The sequence below is a fragment of the Sapajus apella genome, unplaced genomic scaffold (assembly GCF_009761245.1).
Source record: "Sapajus apella isolate SASKATOON/1434 unplaced genomic scaffold, GSC_monkey_1.0 scaffold31, whole genome shotgun sequence".
Lineage (NCBI taxonomy): Eukaryota > Metazoa > Chordata > Mammalia > Primates > Cebidae > Sapajus > Sapajus apella.
The window spans coordinates 8,877,739-8,900,969 of NW_022436971.1; the positions used below are offsets into that span (position 1 = coordinate 8,877,739).

At 37.4% G+C, this 23,231-nt stretch overlaps 1 pseudogene; it reads left to right on the top strand.

The window, feature by feature from the left end:
- The first annotated feature begins 211 nt into the window (after positions 1-211).
- Positions 212-22,994, top strand: LOC116561915 (annotated as a pseudogene).
- Positions 22,995-23,231: the final 237 nt, after the last annotated feature.

The following is a 23,231-nucleotide window of genomic DNA, read 5'->3' on the forward strand; positions in this document are numbered from 1 at the left end:
TGACTTGTTTGTACCATATTTTTTTTAGCAACATTATATTTGCAGCAAGCTAAAACCTCCAAAATTCAAGAACAACAGTTAACCCAAGGCATGAGGACAGATTATTGCAAAGAGTACTAACAGTGACAGGTGTCCCTGGGCTAAAGAGGATCTGAAGACGTAAGTGACCAAGGTAGTGCCCAGGCACTGGGTTGAGAGTCCATGAGGGAATATGCAGGACTGGGCCCCCCTCCTGGTGAGTAGGTGGTCCTGTGTCTCCTTCCAGACCTCGCTCAAAGCCCTCTTCTTGTATAGCCCCAAGAAGACAGTGACTTTTCCCGTGTGCCCACAGCACATTCTCTCTACCATATTTTTAGACCTCTCCATGAGTTCCTTGAACTTTTTCAACTTACTAGGATGATGCAGAGTATTTAGAACAGTGCCTTGAACACGTCTGTCCCTTCCACCTAGACACTGAGATTCTAGAGTTCTTAACTCCTCAGAAACTCCGATTTGCAGTCTTTACATCTGTCATCATGTAAAGTGGGGCCTTTTTCTGATTGTAAACACTTGTTGATGCTGTCTGGTTCTGTCACATCCAGGATCCTGCTAGGTTTCTTTCTTCTATGCATTCCTATATGACGCTCAGCTCTGGCTTGGGCTCCCGAGGCCATCTGTAACTTTCAGAAGTTTATTTCCCAACTAAAATATAAATGGAAGCTTTAATATTCTCTATCCTACAGTCATGCTGCAGGCATGGTCTAAAGTGATTTTACTTATTCTTCTTTCTATCACTATGATTCTTGGAGGATTTATGGAAAAACTAATTTAGTGGCTTCCATTATTCTAACTCAGGGGTTCCCAACCCCTGGGCCATGGACCATTCCATTGTCTGTTAGGAAGTGGTCTGCTCATCAGAAGGTAAGCAGTGGGTAAGCGAAGCTTCATCTTTACTTACAGCCACTCCCCCTTTCTTGCATAACCACCTAGCTCCGCTTCTTGTCAGATCAGCGCAGGCATTAGATTCTCATAGGAGCACGAGCCCTATTGTGATCTGTGCATGTGAGGGATCTATGTTGCATGCTCCTTATGAGAATCTAATGCCTGATGATTTGTCCCTGTCTCCCATCACCCCCAGATAGGACCATCTAGTTGCAGGTAAACAAGCTCCCACTGATTCTATATTAGGTACTGTTAAACTATTTCATTCTATATTTATATATTACAGTGTAATAATAATGGAAATGAAGTGCACAATAAATGAAATGCACTTGAATCATCCCAAAGCCATCCCCCTCTCCAGTCCATGGAAAAAATAATCTTTCACAAAGTTGGTCTCTGGTGCCAAACTGGTTGAAGACCACTGTTCTAACTCCCTTCTCTTTTAGCAGCTTATGTGTGTGCCTTGTCTCCATGACGTTGAGAGAATAATAAATTTGATCTGTATAACTCCAAAGAACACACCTGTGCATAAGGGTGGAAATGACGAAGAGGTAGACTCTGGCTCTAAACATAAAAGGTCTTTGCTGTATTTATTTTACACTTATTTATTTATTTTTGTAGATTGAGAGGGTCCGGAGTGCAGTTTTGTTACATTGATATATTGTGTGGTGATGAAGTCCGAGCTCTTAGTATAAGCATCACCCAACTGGTGTCATTACATTCAATAGGTCATTTCTCATCCCTCACCCTGCGCCCACCCTCCTAGCCTTCTGAGATTCCAATGTCTATTATTCTCCTCTGCATGTCCAGGAGTACACATTATTTAGCGCTGACCTATAAATGAGAACATTCTGTACTTGACTTTCCGTTTCCGAGTTATTTTACTTAAGATAATGATCTCCAGTTCCATCCATGTTGCTACAAAATGCATGACTTCATTATTTTCGTGATTGAGTAGTATTCCACAGTGTGTGTGTGTGTGTGTGTGTGTGTGTGTGTGTGATATGTACATATATCTATATCACATTTTCTCTATCTAATCCTCCATTGATGTTCACTTAATTTGAATGTATATCTTTTCTATTGTGAATAGTGCTGCAATAAACACATGAGTGCAAGAATCTTTTTGATATAATAATTTCTTTCTGGGGGGTGTATATAGCCAGTATTAGAATTCCTAGATCAAGTGGTAGTTCTATTTTTTGTTCTTTGTGAAATCTCCATACTGTTTTCCATAGACGTTCTACAAATTTATATTCCCACCAACAGTTTAGAAGCATTCCATTTTCTCTGCATCTTCCCCAACATCGGTTACTTTTTTGAATTTTTAATAATAATCCTTCTGACTGGTACAACTGGCAGTCTGACTGGTATAACATGGTATCTCATTGTGGTTTTAACGTACATTTCTCTAATGACTTCAGATGTTGAGAATTTCCTCATAGGCTTGTTGCCCATTTGTATACCTTCTTTTGAAAACTATGAAAGGGCTTTTTAAATTGTAAGAGCTGCCCAGAGAGGCAGAAATACATATTAGAAAGCTACTGTGTTCCAAATTTTTGAATGATATTGCAGAAAGATCAAATTAGCTTCCTGCTTTAAAGAGCCTCACATTTTAGCAAGAGAGACACACTCATTAAGAAATAAATACAATCAAGCCTTATAGCCCTTAGGACAGGGATATGTACAGGTTGTGCAAGGCAACTGAGGGGAAGACAGTCGAATCTACTACAGGATGGAGTATCCGATGGGAATATTGAATGCCCTCAACTAAGATTTTTTTCTACCCATTGAGCTGCCTTCTGGATTTTATTTTTTATGAAGGTAAAACTTCTACTTAAGACTCCTTCCCCAGTGAGCCATTGCATTGGTTTTGAAATTTCTTTTCCTTTAGGCATAACTAATACATTTTTGGACAGAGTATGAGATGTGAGCACATCAGAAGTCAGCCAGAGCATATTATTTGTCTAAAATAAGCAACTGACATTTAAAAAGCTAGAGGCAAGGCAAGAAGATGTATCTCAGGCCACCGCCTTACACACATGTTCCTCCTTGCGGAGAACAGAGTAAGAAATAGTCACCTACCTTAGACACTTCTCCAAGAAGAAAGAAATGACCAGTTACTTGCCTGACAGTTTTCTGGATTAGCCAGCACAAATTTGGATTTGGACTATGAACTAGGGAACTAGGGAGCTTTTCTCCTGTCATTGGAAATGTGAGGGTTAGAAGAAAGGATCTAGATCCTTGAACCCACATGCAAATAGGTCCAATTTAAAGAGGACAGTTAAAGAGTAATTTTTAAGGGTAAAATCATGACTCTCACATAAGAATAAACTTAGCATGAATCAAAGATTTTACTTAACTCACTAATGAGATGACCCCTAAGATGTTGCAACTGATTCAAAGGAGAATTCAAATATGTATATATGTATTTATATGTCTACACATGTATGTGTGCATGTACACATACACAGGAAAGCTAAAATATACTTTAAAATGGATAAAAACTGGACTTTCCAAGGGAATGAAATGATAAATCAATTGCCTTTATCAGTAGACAAAATGTTTTTGTGTATCCATAAATGGAATCATTTGCACTAGGTATCTGTAATTTAAGACACTGAAAAAAGAGACAAAGACGTGGAAAAGCACAAAGACTGAATAAAATCAGCAGCCAAGACAAGAATCCCTACTTTCCCACTGAATTCACCCAGTAATAGTTTTGTTTTATTTCAAAGTTTTTCACAGAGTTACCCTCAGAGGACGAACAGCGTGCTTAAGGTGGCTGCAAGTCGTTATCCTAAGAGATTGGATAATCTCCACACGGTCACCAGAGTCAGAAGCTCCAGCAACATTTCTTTGCTCTTCCTCCTCCCTCACCTTCAAATTGCAACTCTTTCCTCAATTTGACCTCAGAAATAAATCACTTGTGTTTGCGTCCCTGTGTCCCGTCTCTCCACAGCTGTCATCTCCAACCTTTCATCACTCCCCATGTATACCATTAGCTATGGATGAGTTCCAGTGTATCATAAGCATTTGCCAAGCAAAGTTGAAGTATCCATAAATGAAGGTAAAGATTAACAGGACAACAGCTGTCATGAAACTACCCCTGTTCTGTTATGCCTATGGTTATCTCCTCTGTGCAGCCCTCCGTAACTCCACCTCTTCTGGCAAATATTTAGTATTTCCTTCTCTGTGCTCCAAAAGCCCCTCATTTACTCCTCTTTTAGGGCCCCATCTCTGACTTGCTCCAGACCTGTTTTTGTACCTCCCTGTCTTCATACACAGTAGAAGGCAGGCTCTTTGAAAGTAAGGGTCATGTTTGTAGCATCCTCATGCCTTCCCCAAACTCACTTGATTTTTAGTGAAAGGTCAGACAATTCAATTAAATTATATAATAATTTATTGGGTACCATTGAATAAGACCTGGAAAGTGAAATTGAAATAAACTGCTTTACAGTGATGGTCAGAGTGGAAGCTGAGCTGTGCTAAAGATGGAAACAAACAAAAGATCAGGGTTCAAGGTCTCACGGAAGTGTCAGAGAACCTCAGGGAGCAAATGATTTTTAACCCCCTTCAGGGGCTTCTCCAGTTTTAACAGAACGAGATTAAGGCTGGGCCCACCTGTGAACTTAAGCAGTCTCAACATTTTTTCACTCACTACATAAGATACTTGGTTTACATAGGATTTACATAGGATACTTGGAATTTTCCAGACATGGCATGCCATTTTAAAACCCATGTTTTTGTACATTCTGTTCAAAATGTTCACTTTACTAATTTAGGCTTTAACACCAAATGTCTTCTCTTTTATGAAACTTTTCCTGACCTCCCCTAATATACAGTTGACTACGCTGACCCCTCTGAATCTTTTTTGCCTCCTTAATCAAATTCAGTGACACTCACAAAGACACTGGCTTTGGTCTTCCAGATATTAAAATGGCTTCCTCCAGCTGCATAGAGAACACAGAAATTTCAGAAGTTTGTTAGCTAGGCTCACACCTTTATAGTCATATTATCTTCTCTTTGGAGAGGTCTCTGGATTCTAACTCTCCCAACCTCTCTCCCTTCCTTTAATCATATATCCCCCAGGGAGGATGAGTGACTTTACTCAACTGTAAAGTAGAAAAAAAATGGGAATGAGAAGCTAACTCTCTCTGTTCCTTTTCCTCGTTGGAAACCCATGACTTTCTGAAAATATGCATTCTACTCTTCTTCCCCATGCTATAAATTTCTAGTCCAGAAGGTCTCAGGGTTTTCTATGGTGTCCAGTAGCTCATTATTATAGTAAGAGCCTGCCTAAGCTACATTCTCCAACATCAATCTAATTTCAGTAATTAAAATGATATCTTGATCTCTGCCTTGGAGTCAGAGTAGTTTGTTATTGCCTGGGTCTCATAAGTTCTCAAGAGTATTGCCCTGCATGCAGAAACCCACACTCCCAGCTCCCAAATAAATCTTGGACTTGATTTACTTAGATGTAGTTACTTCCTTGATTTACTTAGACTTAGTTTACTTAGACTTGATTTACTTGGACTTAGTACTTGGAGTACTGAGAGGACTTGGGAGGATGGAGCGTTGGGACGAGGCAGGTCATGTTCTCTAGCTTGTCCTTGGGAAGGTTTCCTTTTCTGAGAACATTTCTTCCATTATGGAAACTCATGTGGAGCACATAAACACCACAATCACACAGTCTGTTTCTAGAAACTGCTAATGGAGGAAAACATTTTACTTTGCTTTTTTTCCCCTTTACCTAGACTGTCCTCCATCACAGCTCACAAAAGGCTGCCATATAATTATTGTAATCTGACAGGCACTTCACAATTTCCCTGAGCTCTTAAGTGGATTTACTTCCTTTATGTCTTTCATTTTCAGAAGAATAATTGGAATGAGTCAGTCTCTCCTATTGCTGCTAATTTGCCAAACATCCTCCTAGAGGAAGACAAAGGCAGGTACTGTTTTGGACTTACTATGTATTTGTAATCAGAGACAGAAAGACAATCTTAGATTTGGCATTTCCAGTTTCAATTTTGCTCTGGTTAACTCAGTGTTGACCAGAGTTTCATCAAATCACTCTGATGATCTCAGTCCTTCCCAGTCCTTCCCATTTTATGTAAGATTGATCTCCAACTATTGTCCTACCTTAGTCCGATTTTCCTTTTCAAGTTTATTTTTCACAATACTGTAATACAAACTTCCTACTTAGTCAATCTTGTGCTTTCCTTGTTTCCAAAAAAACTTACAAATTCTTCCTTGTGGGCTTTTGTGCTTCTCTTCATGGTTCTCCACTGAGAATATTTTTTTTCCTGCTGATCCAAGTCTACCCTTCAAAGACCAGTTCAAATCTTACTTCCTCTAAGAAGGCATCAATCCTACCCTGTAAATACCTTATAATACTTAGATGAATCTGTCATGTTTTATTTGGAAATACTGCCTCATGGCAAATTGCTTTTACTTGTTCTAATATTATCTCTTATATAATACCCTGAGATTCATATACCTCAAGGATCTCACGGAGTTATCAGGAATTCAGAAACAAACAGAGTATCACTGTTCATTGTGGAATGCATGTGTTGATAGAGGAAAGTATAGGGGTCTTTAAGTGTGCAAGTGAGGAGTAATTACCCCAGTTAAGGAAAGATTTTTTACACTGAGTGTAAGGAGCTAGGCATTGCTCATTAGATAGCTAATAGGAATAGTGCCTCAATCTAGAGGGAGAAGCATGTGCAAAGACCCAGCGGAAAAAGCAAGCCTGCCAAATATAAGGATTTGCAAGCAGGAACAAATGGTCTGAGGCAGGGTGCCAGGGTGGGTGTTTGGTAGAGCTGGAGAGAGCCAAACCTGGTGGCGTAGGAGCCAGAGTGTGAATGCTCTTGCAGGCTAAGACACAGAGCTTGGCATTATAATACAAGCATAGGGAGCATGATGGAAAACTCCATTTGTTCGCAATTCTCATGATCAGAGACTCTAGAAAAAGCACTTTCTGTGTTAGACGAATAACAAGTGGAAGGAACTGGTTTTTCTTTACAAATCAGGAGATTGTTGCAAGAACCCAGACAAAGAATGAGGAACGCACAATCTGCCCCATGACCTTAGTTATTTCTTGAGGTGAATATTGTCTCCTGAATGGCTTCACTAAGTGCCACAAGGGCAAGAACTGGGCCTGATTTATTTCTGCCTGAAAGTGCCCAGCAGGGTAGAGGCATGTAGTAGGTACTAATTTTGACCTCTGCAGGGATGCTGAATTCAAACAGCCGTCCTTTACCTTCTTCCTGCTTACTCATCTAGGGGGGCACAAGATTGGACCTGAAGTGCAGAAATAGTGTCTACATGTCAGATCTACCATTTAAGATCTGTTTTTGTAAAATATTAAGTAAGTACATATAAGAACAAAGTTATACAGACAACAAAACAAACTTCCTAGATTCAAAATTGATGTTATAAAATGGGACATTATGAATGCACTGGGTGCACCTAGGCTGTGTTTTATTATTATCAGAGTTTTCTTTATAGTTTAGTAACACTGTGATGTATATTCTTAGACAATATATAGTCATGCTTTGCATATTTTCAGCATTATAAAAACAGATTCATATTGCATGCATTATTCCAAGACTTGCTTTTTTCAATCAATATTCTGTTTCTAAGATTCAGTCATATTGACACATTCCTTTTCACTGCTCCATACCATTAATTAAATAATAAGTTTACAATGTGTTTATCCATTTCTCTAAAAGCGGATAGGTAAGCTGTTTTTGGACACTGCAGGGTTGCTATGATAACTCCCAATGGAGTTACTAATATCTGATTCTGTTACTAGTGTCAAAATTTATAAGCTTCCAATTTTTACTGATCTTGATATAGGAAATGCAAATGACAATTGTAGAGATGAGAAGTTTTTAATATGAGTATTTAGAGAACAGAACAATTGCTGATATCATCTTTCTAAATAGAATAAAAAATAAGTGGAACTTAACAGAACATTTTCATTTCTGTGACCATAAGAATACAATGAACCAACAGTAGTGTTAGAAATTAGCCCTAATGGAGCCAAGATTTTTTATAATGTTAAATATATCCTCTAATTATTTTGCTTTCACATTTTTGTGCTATATCTGCTGATAATTAATGAGAAGACCTCCAGAGGGTTATAAACTGCCTGATTATAAAACTTGTAAATGTAACTTCTGTCCACAAAGATTACAAAACATATGCTGTATGTTATGAGATATTGTAACTATTCTCTTAAAAGACTAAAAGCAATTGTTCCAGGAAACCGAATTTTCTTACTTAAGCTAGAATTCACCAACATTGTGTTCATTAATTCACTTGTGTTAAACAACTTATCACTGTGTATGCTATGTCTGGTTTTTGTTCATCAAAGAGCATTTTGACTGTCTCTCATCTATAATGATGGTGATTGAAGCCTGCCCTGCAGGCTCTGGTCAAACACAAGGTGAGGATGGTTATCACTCCCAGTGACCTTGGGCAAAGAAATCTACCTGAGCCTCAGATTTCTTTAAAATAGGAATCATAATCTCAACTTTGCCTTCCTTAAATAGCCAAGAAGATCGAGAAATATCAAGCACAGAGGAGTGCTTCTTAATCAGTAAAATTCTGGACAAATGTAATCAATGATGATGACAATGATGAGGATAATTATGTTACTATTGTGCCCAACTAGATAATCAACAAAAATACATAAAGTTTTCTACAGGGAATGAGGGTAGATATTAGGGTTCAAACAGAATCTTTGAATTTTTCATTCAGTAGATGTGTCTGTCTGTGAAGCACAGTCTTATGGGTTAAACTGTGTCCCCAAGAATTTTCAAGACTTGAAAATTCATATGTTCAAGTCTTTACTCCCAGTACTTCAGAATGTGACCTTATTTCAAAATAAAGTCAATGTAGATGTAATTAGTTAGGTTATGATGAGATCATCACCCGGAGTAGAATGGCCTTCTACTCCAATATGACCAGTGTTTTCATAAAAAGGGAAAATGTGTACACAGACATACACATGGGTGTAATTATATGTAAAGCTGAAGGCAGTGATCAAGGTGGTGCTTTTATATGTTAAGGAATGCCTAAGATTGCCAGGAAAAAAACACACACACCATAAATTACGTAAGAGACATAGAACACATTCTTCCTCACAGCCCTCAGAAGAAAGTAACACTGTCAACACCTTGATCTCAGACTCCTGGCTTTCAAAACAGTGAGGTGATAAATTTCTGTTTGTAAACCACCCATACTTATTTTTACAGCAACCTTAGAATGCCAATACACATAGACTCATGCTTACGATATTATGCTATCAAGGAAAATTGTTTCAGTATTTGGTCAGATCTATAAACATCTTTCAAGGTAACAGAATGAAGCCAGGCACAGTGACTCATATCTGTAATCCCAGCACTTTGGGAGACTGAAGCAGGAAGATTGCTTGCATCCAGGAATTCAAGCCTAGCCTGGGCAACACAGTGAGACCCTGTATCTACAAAAAATAAAATATTAGCCAGATGTGCTGGTGCACGCATGTGGTCCCAGCTACTCTGGAGGCTGAGGTGGAATGACTGCTTGAGCCCAGAAGTCGAGGCTGCAATGGAACATGATTGCACCACTGCACTCCAGCCTAGGTGACAGAGAAAGCCCCTGTCTCTAAAATAAATAAACAAAGTAACAGAATGAATGACCAACACTAAGCTAGGGAGCTGATGGTTGTAATACTCTTCCATATAGAATATTAGTGATGAATCAGCATGAAAAATGGTCAACCTCATCATTATGCAAAGGATTTGAAAAAATTACTTTTTTCCCTAACAACACAGCAAAGATAACTTGATGCAGTATACTCCATGCTGCAGAGAAGTTGATGAAATATCTGCTCTCATGTCCTATTTGTGGAATACTAGTTGGTATAATCTTTCTTAAAGTCAAGTTGGCACAACCTATTAATTACCATAAAACACGATCTCAAACCCCTAGTAATCCATCTTAAGAAACTATGGTATAACATTTAAATGCAGAATTATAGATAAAAGATAGCTATTTCAGTCTTATTTTCGTTAGTATAAGAAAGAAAACAACCTAATGACCAAATGACATGGAGATGGCTTCAATCTATCATTTTATCTGAATTATTTTTAAAGACGTTTAAAATATATTGTGAAGTCACCAACAAAGAATATATACATAACAGGGGTTCTCAAAATCTAGTACAGAGGCCTCTGGGAGTCCCCAAAGCTCTTTTAATGGGTCTATGAAGTCAAAATCATTTTCACGATAATCCTAAGTACATTACTGGCCTTCTCAACCTCATTCTTTCGTGAGGATACAGTGAAGTTTTTAGAGGCTACAGGTTAATATCACAATTATCTGAAAAGGCTATTTACCTACTCCCCTCTTTTCCATTTTACATTTACATGAGGCTCGATTTTCTTCATGAACTTTATGCAGAGCAATATATCATGAGTTTAATGCAGAAGCAGATGTGAGAATCCAGCTGTTCTGCTAAGTCAGATATCAAAAAGATTTGTGAAACAATGCCACTATGTTCACTAAGTTTTATTGTCTTTTACCAAAGTATGTTGCTTGGGTTAATTAACATGTAATACATTTATTATTGCAATTTTAAACAAATTTTTAAAATATACTTTTTCTCCAGTTTAACATACAATAGTAAATATCAACAAAACACATAAACAAAACCTTTGGACTCCTCAATAATTTATAAGTTGTAAAGGGGTTCTAAGGTCAAAAAGCTTTAGAACTCATGTCATAGAAAATATTATTACAGCCTATAAGAAAGAACTGGGAAAAATGTGCAGAAGTGTTGTGACTAAGCTGAATTGCTAAGACTGGTCATCTGTATTTGTTGGGTTTAAGGGACTTTTTATTTTAGCATCTTTATTTTTCTGTGTTTCCAAAATTTTCCACTTTAGAATGTATTTCTTTTACATCAGATGAAGGGTAATTTTCTTTTAATTTGCACTTTTTCTTTACCTTAAAAAAAAAAAAAAAAAACCTGTTTACCCTTAAGCCATCATTTAGAACCTAAAATTGTAGAATGTCTCTTAATTACACTTGCATAAAGAGTCTCAGCTCATAAAATTCTGCCAGATTTAAGATCTGCAGGCAAATTAGCCACAAGCTACATGGAGGTAGAATTTATAAATGTAAATTGCACTACACCAACATTTTCCAGAGAAATGGTCTTTAAAACACCACTGAGCAGAGGAAGTATATTTCAGAGGATATTCATGACAAGGCTGAGATAAAAATTTACTTGTGTTTATTTATTCATATATTTTATTATTAAAGAATCTTAAAAATTGGCCTTAAATATTGTCTATTTCAAAATCTCACTAGTACAGCAAGTCCCCAGCTAGGGCTAAGCATCAGTTTTCCTGGCCTAGGTACTCCAAATGGCCAAAGATTTTGGCTGACACATTCCACTATTAAACAGTTTTGATTATTTTAAAAAATCTGAGTTATCAGCTATGATCCTTTTGTTTGTTTGTTTGTTTATTTGAGATGGAGTTTCACTCTTATTGCCCAGGCTGGAGTTCAATGGCACGATCTCAGTTTACTTCAATCTCCACCTCCCGGATTGGAGTGATTTTCCTGCCTCAGCCTCCCGAGTAGCTGGGACTACTGGCATATGCCACCACACCCAGCTGATTTTTTGTATTTTTAGTAGAGGCAGGGTTTCTCCATGTAGTTCAGGCTGGTCTCGAACTCCCAACCTCAGATAACTCACCCATCTTGGCCTCCCAAAGTGCTGGGATTACAGGCATGAGCCACAACTGCCGGCCATGGTCCTCTTAATGTCTGTAAGTTAACATGTGTGATCATGGGGTAGTTCCACAGGTCAAACATCATGTTCTTTTTTTCTCTCACTCTCTTTAATATAGAGTCTCTTTCTCTGTAGCCCAGGTTGGAGTGCAGTGATGTGATCACAGCTCACTGCAAACTTGAGCTCCTGGGCTCAAGGGATCCTCCTGTCTTGGCTTACAAAGTGCTGAGATTACAGGTGTGAGCCACTAAACCCATGAAGCATCATGTTTTCAATGTGTTGTAAGAATAGCAGTTTATGTTTTCATAGAGTTGTTATGAGGCTTATGCAGCATAAAATACTTCAGACACTTATTGCAGTGTCTGACATAAAATTGGTGCATAACTGATGCACGATACCCATTGTTATTTTTGTATTTTTAAATACTCTCATACTGATATGGGAGCCAGACAAAATTCCCCCTTCATTTTCTTACGAACATTCTAGGATATGCTTACCTCTCTCTGATAAATGTTGCCCACTGTTCTGTTTCCAGTTTTTACATCCTTCAGCAAACCTTCCCAAACTACCCAGGATTGCTCTCCTGTTTTCTAGAGCTTCTAGAGCATATACTTGTTGTCTGGGATACCTTCTGCTGTCCCCTGCACCTGCACCACAAGCTTCTTAACAGGCTGGACTAAGTCTTCTGATTCATTCCTTATCTCCCATTGGGTCCTAGCATGGCCTTTCTATGGGAATGACGCATCATCTCTTCTATGGATTTGTTCAACATTTCTCCTCTGGAGAATTTGGGATAATTTTAGTCTCTTTGCTTATCTCCAACGGAATAATTATTAGACTAAATTAAACTCCCACTTTCCCTTTCCATCATCATGGAAAGGGATTTTGCTTTCTGTTACAGGATGTTTCTCCATGTTGGTCAGGCTGGTCTCGAACTCTCTACCTCAAGTGACTTGCCCACCTCGGTCGGCCTCTGTTACTCCTTATGGGAGTAACAGAAAGTAAAATAAAAATCTTTGGGTAAATCCAAAGAAATGTGATTAGCATTTTGCCATTTCTCTATCCTTTAGGATTACACAATGTCCCAGACCAATTCTCACCCAGAAAGTTTTCATACTTATAAACTCCCAGTGCCAATAGCTCCCCAAATGCTTTGCCATTAATTTCATCCATCTGTCAGAAGAAGACTGTAACGTCCCAGAACTATATGGAGAATAGGGAGCAGGGAGAATCTTATATATGTAATACATGTTACTACTGTGGTCTTTGTCCTTGTATTGAAAACTTAGAGATTTCAAATAGGCTAAGACTAGCTAGCTTCCAGAGGACCCCATGCCAAAACTCAAAATTCCTGGAGACATATAAAACAGAAAGATGCATGTCTTTTATGTTTTTTTACCTCTACTACATGGTACTCTAAGTGAAGACATGTTTGTTTAAACACAGGGGAAAACAACATCATTCAATTGCTATCAAAAAAAATAATCTATTGTATACCATTTTTGTTTTAGAGTCCAGACAGAGTGGAAGGAGAGTGACAGATTTCAAAATTTATGAGTTTATATTAAATTTTCTTTTAAAGAAGAACTATGTATAAGTATGGAAATTAGATCTCAAAAGTATCATGAAGGCCGGACATGGTGGCTCACACCTGTAATCTCAGCACTTTGGGAGGCTGAGGGCAGCGGATCACCTGAGGTCAGGAGTTCAAGACCAGCCTGACTAATATGGAGAAACACCATCTCTACTAAAAATACAAAATTTACCGGGTGTTATGGTACATACCTGTAATCCTAGCTACTCGGGAGGCTGAGGCAGGAGAATCACTTGAACCCAGGAGGCAGATGTTGCAGTAAGCCGAGATCACACCATTGCATTCCAGCCTGGGCAACAAGAGGGAAACTGTCTCAAAAAAAAAAAAAAAAAAAGGTACCATGATATAACATATGAAAGCAACTTGAACACACCCAAGTGCACCATAGGGTTAAGATTAATGGTGCCATCATCTTATCTCCCTCTCTTCTGCGTGTTGTACAAAACCGGAACTATTTTTATTACTATAACATGGAGTGAAGAACTTGCCAACTATTTCAACATGGGGAAACTATTGCTCATATTTTTCAGAGCACTTTACTCTCCCATATTTACCCATCACAATGAGAGTTGTAAGATGACAATCAGTCATTACTGTTTTCATATTCTTCTTTACAGCTATCAACTTCAATATCTCATAGAGTATTGGACAGGCTTCCTGAAAGTTTGATCTTTTTTGAGGTTTCAGTCTTAAATTGCCAGGTCTCATAGTCACTGGTTACCAGCCTGCATCTTTCTCACCTTCATTATTTTCAACAGACCCTTAACTTAATGTTGTCACAATAAGTTATCTCACTAAAATGATACAGAGATTATGTAATGTATTCTTAATCAAATCATTTCTATAGCCAATGTTAGTCCCAGAAACTGCTTCAAATTCTTTATATGAGTTTGACAGATACCCTTTTAACAACCTGTTCATTAATCCTTTTGCAGTTAACAGCAAAGTGATTACACATTCATTTTTAATGTTACATATTCTCTTCTTCTTTTAAAACTTCAAAGGAGTGCATTATGGATTTATGTTGTATTTATTTTCTGTACGTGCCTTCATATGTGTCTGCATGGATGAGTCACATGTGTGTGCCTATATTTGTTTATTTACATAAGGGTATATATACACAAAGTTACACATATGAGTTTTGTTTGCAATGTATTTCAGAATAATATACAAGTGTGTGCAAGTTGTTTATGCATTATGTATACATATGTATGTGTATATATTTGTACATATTTGTGTGTGTTCATATGTTTCTGTGGTCTTGCCATGCAAAAATGAGATGCTTGTGTTTCTTTCTCCTTGGAAACCAAAGAGCTCAACATATTTTGCCTGTTGTTACATAACCTGGATAAGTGAAAACTCAGTGCATTTATCAGGAAGAAATGGATTTTGCAATCTCACACTGTATCTGTTATTTCTTCTTCACTTTGTCAAGAAACTCACTGAAGTGAGTGATCACTGATGAATCATCACTCTGAGAAAGGCCATGACAAAAGAATGTTTAATTGAAGTAACTTTTAAGGAGTTACTATCTGTTTTAATTTGCTTGTAACTATTGATTTTAAAAAAGATCCATTCTTATTCTCTTAGTCTTGGATGTATTTGGCTAACCAGATTTATCTTTGGAAACTATTGAATTTCATGCATAGTTGATCTCACACACAATAAAAAGTGGTCTTGGTCATGCTTGGATTGGGAGAGCAAAGATTCTGGCAGGTTGTATGGTCCCCTGGGGCTCAGCAGCTGCTTGCCCTGTTTTTTGGTCACAAAATCCAATTTTCACTCTGCCCACACAGACTGGAAGACAGCAGGGACCACACTAGTTCACAGAATTTTGACTTCCTCATTTGTGAAATGTGACCAAACACATCAATTTCAGTGGCAGGCAGGAGATCAGAAGAATATTAGATGGAGTTGAACAAATTGCAATCATCAAACACAAACTGCCACAAAAGTGCCAGGTCAGAATCAGGGACAGACCTCAGGTTAGGGAGCCAGAATGTACGTAGAATGTGATCTGGAAGACACTCTCACTGTTTGAAGTGATACTCAGTCTATAACTGTACGGATTTAAAAGGTTTTTGAAACAGTTTTGGTTAAATCACAACTCATATCATTAAACTTCTCTATATAGGTAACTTTAGAGGCTTTCTTCTCTGTAGATCACAGGATGAAATTTAAACTCTTAGCCTGCTATATGAGGCATTCCATAATTAAGCTTCAGCCTCTCCTTATAATGTGATTACCCATAGTTACTTTCTCAAGCCTTCTGCAAAATGACTTTTCATATTCTCTGAAAAGCCAGCTCACCTACTCCCCTCTGGGCTTACCTATACAAAATACTTTATCGAATTTCTTCTCTGATTTCCTGGTCAGGATTTGAAATATTTCTGTTTTTCTCTCTGTATCCCTCTACCTTAAAGAATCTTGTTTATATTTTTCCTATAGTATTTACTAATTTCTGTTTTGAATGACAGTCATTTAACTACCTACTTGATATCCTAAACTGACTATTTAAGGACAGGGTGTGCTTCACTTGTGCATTCCCCTGGCATCTAACACAGATACTTGCATATACAAAACAGGTGAAAAAAAAATTTGACAAATGAATAGGTGAGTAAATGAATGCAAGACATGCAACAATTTGATGTCTAAATGCTATCCTAACATTAACTTAATATCACAGCACCTCAATTTACTTAAATAAACAATACAAATTAGGATTATTTTATTAATTTGGATGCCTTATATTAAAAATCCAGATGATTTTACAGGCAAATTCTACCAGATTTTAAAGGCTAGATCAATCCAGGCTTATTAAAGTGATCCAAGACCAAGATTTCTCAGATTTGACTTAATATCACAGCACCTCAATTTACTTAAATGAAAATGCAAATTAGAATTATCTTATTAATTTGGATGCTTTCTATAACAAAATCCAGATGATTTTACAGGCGAATTCTACCAAACTTTAAAAACTTGATCAATCCAAGACTATTACAAGCAATCTAGACCAGGATTTCTCAGAGTTGACACTATGCTTTGTTATGAAGGGCTGTTCTGTACAATATAGAATACTTAGTAGCATCCCTGGCTTTTACATACTAGATGCCAGTAGCATCTGCCCTTCAGTAGAGACAATCTAAAAACAGTCTCTAGAGATTACCAAATGACCCTTGGGGGCAAAATCATGTACAGTTAAGAATCATTGATCTAGAGACTTAAAAAGAGGTTAAAATAATCTCAAACCTGACAATGACAGCATATGAAAGAAAAATTATAGACATATAATTATGTATATGTAGATATAAAAATTTAAGCAAAACATTAGCAAACCAAATATAAATGTATGTTTACCAAGCTAGTTTTTTCTCATAATTCATTTAATAGGCAAAAATCTATAAATATATCTTGTCACATCAGCAGAGTGAAGGAGAAAACCTATCTGATTATTTCACTGGCTGCAGACTAAGAACTCTGCAAAAGTCAACACTGACTCATGATTAAAACATACTAGCAAAAAATATTAATACACTAGGTGTAGTGTATTTTATAACCTGGAATTATTTCATGTATATATTTAAATATAGAATATAATATTTTAAATAATAAATTGTTAGAAGCATTCTCTTTAGCATCAGAAGCAAGACAAGAATTGCCATCGTTTTCACTATAATTCAAAATTGCATTGGAAAGCTTGGCCAGTTCAACAAGACAAGAAAAATGACTTAAATAAAAATTATTAGAAAGAAGATAAAACTGTCATCAGTGACATTAAAAATCTAAAATAATTAAAGGAAAATTATTATCATTAATTTCTATACACTCAGAACAAACAAGAGAAAATATAAATTTTAAAAGCTATATTTTTATACATTAACAAAAACCGCAAAGTACCTAGGAATAAACATTTAAAAAAGTATAAGATCTGAATACAAAAAAATTATAAATGTATTGACTAAAGTAAAAGAGAACCAAAATAAATTGAGATTTCATGTTCATGAATAAGATGTAAAGAAGTACAAATAGATCTTCCTAATTAATAACTAAAACTTCTATCAAAAGCCAGCAGTATTTTGTTCTGAGTATAGTTTTTCAAGTTGATTATCCCAAAATATATATGCAAGAGCAAAAAACTAAGACTGGCCATGACAGTGAGCGGGGAGAAAAGAGGAAGAAGCTATGGAAGGAAACAAAAAGTGAAAAGTGAAAGAAATGCTCCCGTCTGACATTAGATCTTATTATAAAGCCAAAGTAATTAAGACAGTGTGGTATTTGTGTAAGAATAGAGATCTGGATCAATGGGAGAAAATATTGAGCTTTTATATCAGACATAGATGACATGACTGATGTGTGTGAGAAACAGGGCCTATTTAAAAAATGGAGGTGGAGCCGATTTTAAAAACATATTGATGCAGATGCAGAAAAAACAGGCTACATCATGCCACATACAAAAATCAATGTCAGATGGTGCATTAGTCCATTCTCACATTGCTATAAAGAAATATCCAAGGCTGGGTAATTCATAAAAGAAAGAGGTTTAATTGACTCACAGCTCTGTATGGCCGCAGAGGCCTCAGGAATCTTACAAGGGGAAGCAAACGCTTCCTTCTTCACATGGTGGCAGGAGAATGAAATGCAGAGTGAAGGGAGGAATGCCTCTAGTAAAATCATCAGAACTTGTGAGAACTCACTCACTATCACAAGAACGGCATGGGGGAACTGTCCCCGTGATCTAATCACCTCCCAGGAGGCCCCTCCATCAACATGTGGGGATTGCAGTTCAGATTACAACTCAAAATGTGATTTGGGTAGGGACACAAATTTGTTTGACTTAAATGTCAAACAAAGCTTGAAATAGAAAACATAAGTGTTATTCAATTAGAGAAAATCACTCTAAAAGTAACATGGAACCAAAAAGGTGCCTAAATAGCCAAAGTAATCCTAAGCAAAAAAAAAAAAAAAAACAAAGCCAGAGGCATCCCATTACTGGCTTAAAACTATACGATAAATCTACAGTAACCAAAACAGCTTAGGACTGGTACAAAAAGAACACATAAACCAACAGAACAGGTTAGGTAACTCAGAAACAAAGCTGCACACTTAGAACCATCTGACGTTTGGCAAGGCTGACAAAAACAAGTTATGGGGAAAGGACTCCCTATTCAATGAATGGTGCTGGGATAACGGGCTAGTCATATGCAGAAGATTGAAGCTGAACCCCACCTTTCACAATATATAAAAATTAACACAAAATGGGTTAAAGATTTAAATGTAAGACCTCAAATGATAAAAATTCTGGAAGATAACATAGAAAATCCTCTTCTTGATACTGGCCTTGGAAAAAATTTTCGGCTAAGTGCCCAAAAGCAATTGCAATAAAGACAAAAACTGACAAGTAGGACATAATTAAACTAAAGAGCTTCTGCACATCAAAATAAACTATCAACAAGGCAAACAGACAACCTACAGAATGGTAGAAGATATTTGCAAACTATGTATCTGACAAAGTCCTAATATCCAGAATCTATAGGGTACTTAAACAAACCAACAGAGGTGAAAACAAATGGCTACATTAAAAAATGGGCAAAGAATATGAACAGACATTTCTCAAAAGAAGACATGTTAAGTGGCCAAGCAAACATATGAAAAATGGTCATCATCACTAATCCTCAGAGAAATACAAATCAAAACAACCATGAGATACTATTTCACACCACTCAAGATGGCTGTTATGAAAAAGTCAAACATAATAGGTGCTAGCGAGCCTGTAGAGAAACGGGAAAACTTATACACTGCTTGTGGGAATTTAAATTAGTTCAGCCACTGTGGAAAGCAGTTTGGAAATTTCTCAAATAACTTAAAACAGAACTACCAATTGGCCCTGCAATTCTGTTACTCGGTATATACCCAAAAGAGAATAAATTATTCTACCAAAAGGACACATGCACTTGTATGTTCATCACTGCACTATGCACAATAGCAAAGACATGGAATCAACCCAGGTACTCATCAGTGGTAGAATGGATAAAGGAAATGTGGTACATATACACCATGGACTACTACACAGATATAAGAAAGAATAAAATAATGTCTTTTGTGGCAACTTGGATGGAAATGGAGGCCACTCTCCTAAGTGAATTAATGCAGGAAAAGAAAACTAAATATTGTGTATTATTATTTATAAGTTGGAGCTAAACATTGGGCACATATGGACATAAATATGATAGATAGTGTGGACTACTAGAGGATAGAGGGTTGGGTAGAAATAGGTTTAAAAAACTACCTTTCAGGTACTATGCTCACTACCTGGGTGACAGGGTCCATAATCCAAACCTCAGCATCATGCATTATTGCCATGTAACAAATTGGCACATGTACCCACTGTGTCTAAAATAAAAGTTGAAATGGAACAAAATTTGAAAAAAAAAATTTGTTGTATAATACAAATGTAGAGAGGATAAAAATTGATTTGATCTCTTACACATTTCTCTGAAATGTACATTTTGTGTGACCACTTTGAAAAAATAAATGTTTTGGCATTTGAGCATTCCTGTACACTATATCTCAGAAATCTCATTCTTAGGTATTTACCCAGGGTAAAAGAAAAAACAGATTTAATAAAAATTTTCAATATCATAGAAGTTGATAAAATGTATTCCATACCTCAGGAAAAAAATGGAAGATAATAATAAAGACTCAAAAGTAGCAATATTGGAACAGATATTGCTTAAAACAAAGTCAAAATAAAAAAGCATTAACAAGAAAATATCATGCGAAAATAGTGGAAAAAGTATAAAGAGATTGAAATTATTACAGAGAAAATGATGCCTATGTTAAAAAGACAAAGGACATCCAACTTTCATATGATTGGTTTTTAAAAAACAGAAAATGAAATAAATGAGACAGAACATACATTCAAATATATAATGAAAAAATACTTTTTAAAGATATAAAAAATCTACATATGAAGTTTGATAAGGTGCACTGTGTTTTCAGAAAACTGATACAGAGCTATAAAGCCAAGAAATATCCATTGAACTTGAGGATTAATCAAACAAAAGAACTCAGAAATTTGACATCATTGTATAAATGAACTGATAACTTACATTGAGTCTATTTAAACAAAGAACCAAGGCTAAAAGTAATATGAGAATTGTGGGTACAAAAACATGCAAAAACATTAAAAACTCTAATGATATTAGAAATATAAATATCAGAAAGTGGGAAATCAATGTTTTTAATTAGAAAATTAAAAGGCAATGTAATTACATTCATTTTCTCATTTTCAAAGCAACACTTCAGCATATTAATAAAAGTAGATACCTCAAAAATACAGATTTATGTGTATTATTTATGATTATTGGGTTAACCACATTAAAGTCTAAGATTATGTTATGAACTTTCAAAATGTTCTACAAGTAAAGCAAAAGTTTACACACATACACACTCGTACACATGTACACAGCAATAACATCAAAAGAAGGAACAAAATGAAAAAAGAAAAGGAAAATGGAACACATATAGCAGATCTCTTCTCTCCCTCTCTATCTCCCTTTATATAAACATATGGAATATATTTATTTATACATTTGTATTTCATCTGGAAAGCCTAGAACAACATACTTTACAAAGTATGTTGTAATCACAAAATTGAAAATTACAAAGGTAATCAAGAAGTTGAAATACGTCAGTAGTGTTTCAGAGCCCTTGAACTTGTTGCCCAAATGCTTCCTAGGAACCCTCAACTGCACTTCCCACACAACACCACTGGCTCTCCATTCTCTGAAGTCCTTGTAGTTCTGTTGTCTGTTATGTCGCTCTTTGAATACAGCCCTGGAGACAAAGAGAAGCTAATAATTGGAAGGGATGTTAATGTCATGGCAAGGTCACTTTGCCCCTCTGATTCAATTTCTTCTATTATAAGACACCTAACTTGGCTCCTTCATTGTCTCTGGGGTATGTGTCTTATTTTCCTACCTAGACAGGTAATTGTGGAAAACTTGAACTCTAGTCTTGGACGCCCTTTTTCTCATTAAATGCCAAGCACTATGTGTTTCTTGCTCATAGTAAGTACTCTTCCCTCTGGCCTTTCTCCTGCCACTCACATTGCCACGGTTGCCTCCACCACCTCCGCTGTGGCAGCAGCAGCTGGGGCGGTGGCCCTGCTTTGTTGACCCTGGGCTCCCCGCCTGTAACATGGCAAAGCTGGATGGCTTGCAGTGAGGAGACAATTCTCCCAGGGACCCAGAGGCCTGTCAGGGGAGGGGAGGGGAGGCCTGGGCTGTCACGCCCTTCCAGGCAGGGACCCCCTTGACACACTGACCTCTGGGACTCAGCCGTGTTCACGCTGTGCTTATGGATCTGGAGCCGGGCACCATGGACTCTGTGCCCTTCAGGCGGATCTTCAAGCCAGACAACTTCATCTTTGGTCAGCATGGTACAGAGAACAACTGGGCCAAAGCACACCACTGGTCCACTGCTACTGCAGAAGGCACAGAGCCAGTGGAGTCAGTGATGGTCATCATGAGGAAGGAGGCTGAGAGCTGTGATTGCCTGCAGGGTTTCCAGCTGACCTACTCCCTGGGTGGGGGCACTGGGTCTGGGGTGGATACTCTTCTCATCAGCAGGATCTGGGAGGAGTACCCAGACAAATCATGAACACATTCAGCATTTTGCCCTTGCCCAAGCTGTCCAACACAGTGGTGGTGTTCCCGGATGAATGAAGTCCAGCTGCTTGTTCTTGCCGATCAATAACAAGATATAGACAGACTGGGAAAGCAGGGAGTTTATTTCTGCAACCAGTTACAGGGAGAAGGTCAGAGCAACTCATCAGAACAACTCAAAGTTACAAGTTTTTCTCCAGTGCTTATGTACATTTGAAGCTCTATGCCTATGCGTAGGAGTGTACTTACAAATGGAAGTGTTTCATTCCATCTGTATCTAATCTTTAGGGTTTAAAAAGGCTAGAGCCTTGGAAACTATCTTAATCGTATCTGGGCCCTGGGATGAGGTATATGTGTAAGAATACTCTTATTATTCTATCAGACTTCAGGAGCTAAGAAATTCAGGTGGGTCTTAATGGGTTTATTTTGCATTGCAGCCCTTGTACTCAGGCACCAGATTCTCCAGTTCTTTAAACTTGAACTTAGACATTCGTCAGAATTATAGTAAAAGATTAGTGGAAACTGGCTGCTAATGGAGACTTAGCCTGCCGCTCTCTCAGTCCACATAAAAAACAAACACATACATTTTGCATTGATAATGAAGCTATCTATGACGTCTGCTTCAGAACTCTAAAGCTGCCCACACCCACCTATGGTAACCTGAGCCACCTGGTTTCTCCTACCATGAGTGGGGTCACCACCTGCCTGTGCTTCCCCAGCCAGCTAAATGCTGACTTACAAAAACTGGCTGAGAACATGGTCTCATTTCCCTGCCTGTACTTCTTCATGCCTGGCTTTACCCTGCTGACCAGCCAGGGTAGCCCCAGTACTGGGCCTTGATGGAGGCTAAGCTCACCCAGCAGATGTTTCATGCGAAGAACATGATGGCTTCCTGCAATCCCCACCATGGTTGCTACCTAATGATGGCTGTCATTTTCAGGGTCCCCATGCCCATGAAGGAGATGGACAAGCAAATGCTTAACATTCAAAAAATGTACAGCATCTACATTGCTGATTGGCTCCCTGACAACATGAAGTCAATTGTCTGAGACATCTCACCCCAGGGCTAAAAATGTCTGTCACCTTCATGGTCAGCAACACGGCCATCCAGGGGAAAAAAAAATCAATCATTCAGTCATGATTTAATGAATGGGTTAAATATTAGGAAGTTTACAGATTGTCTGTATTGGGTTTTTCCTGCCAAACTGTTAATCACTTAACATGCATTGAATGATTTAATCTTCATAACAATCCT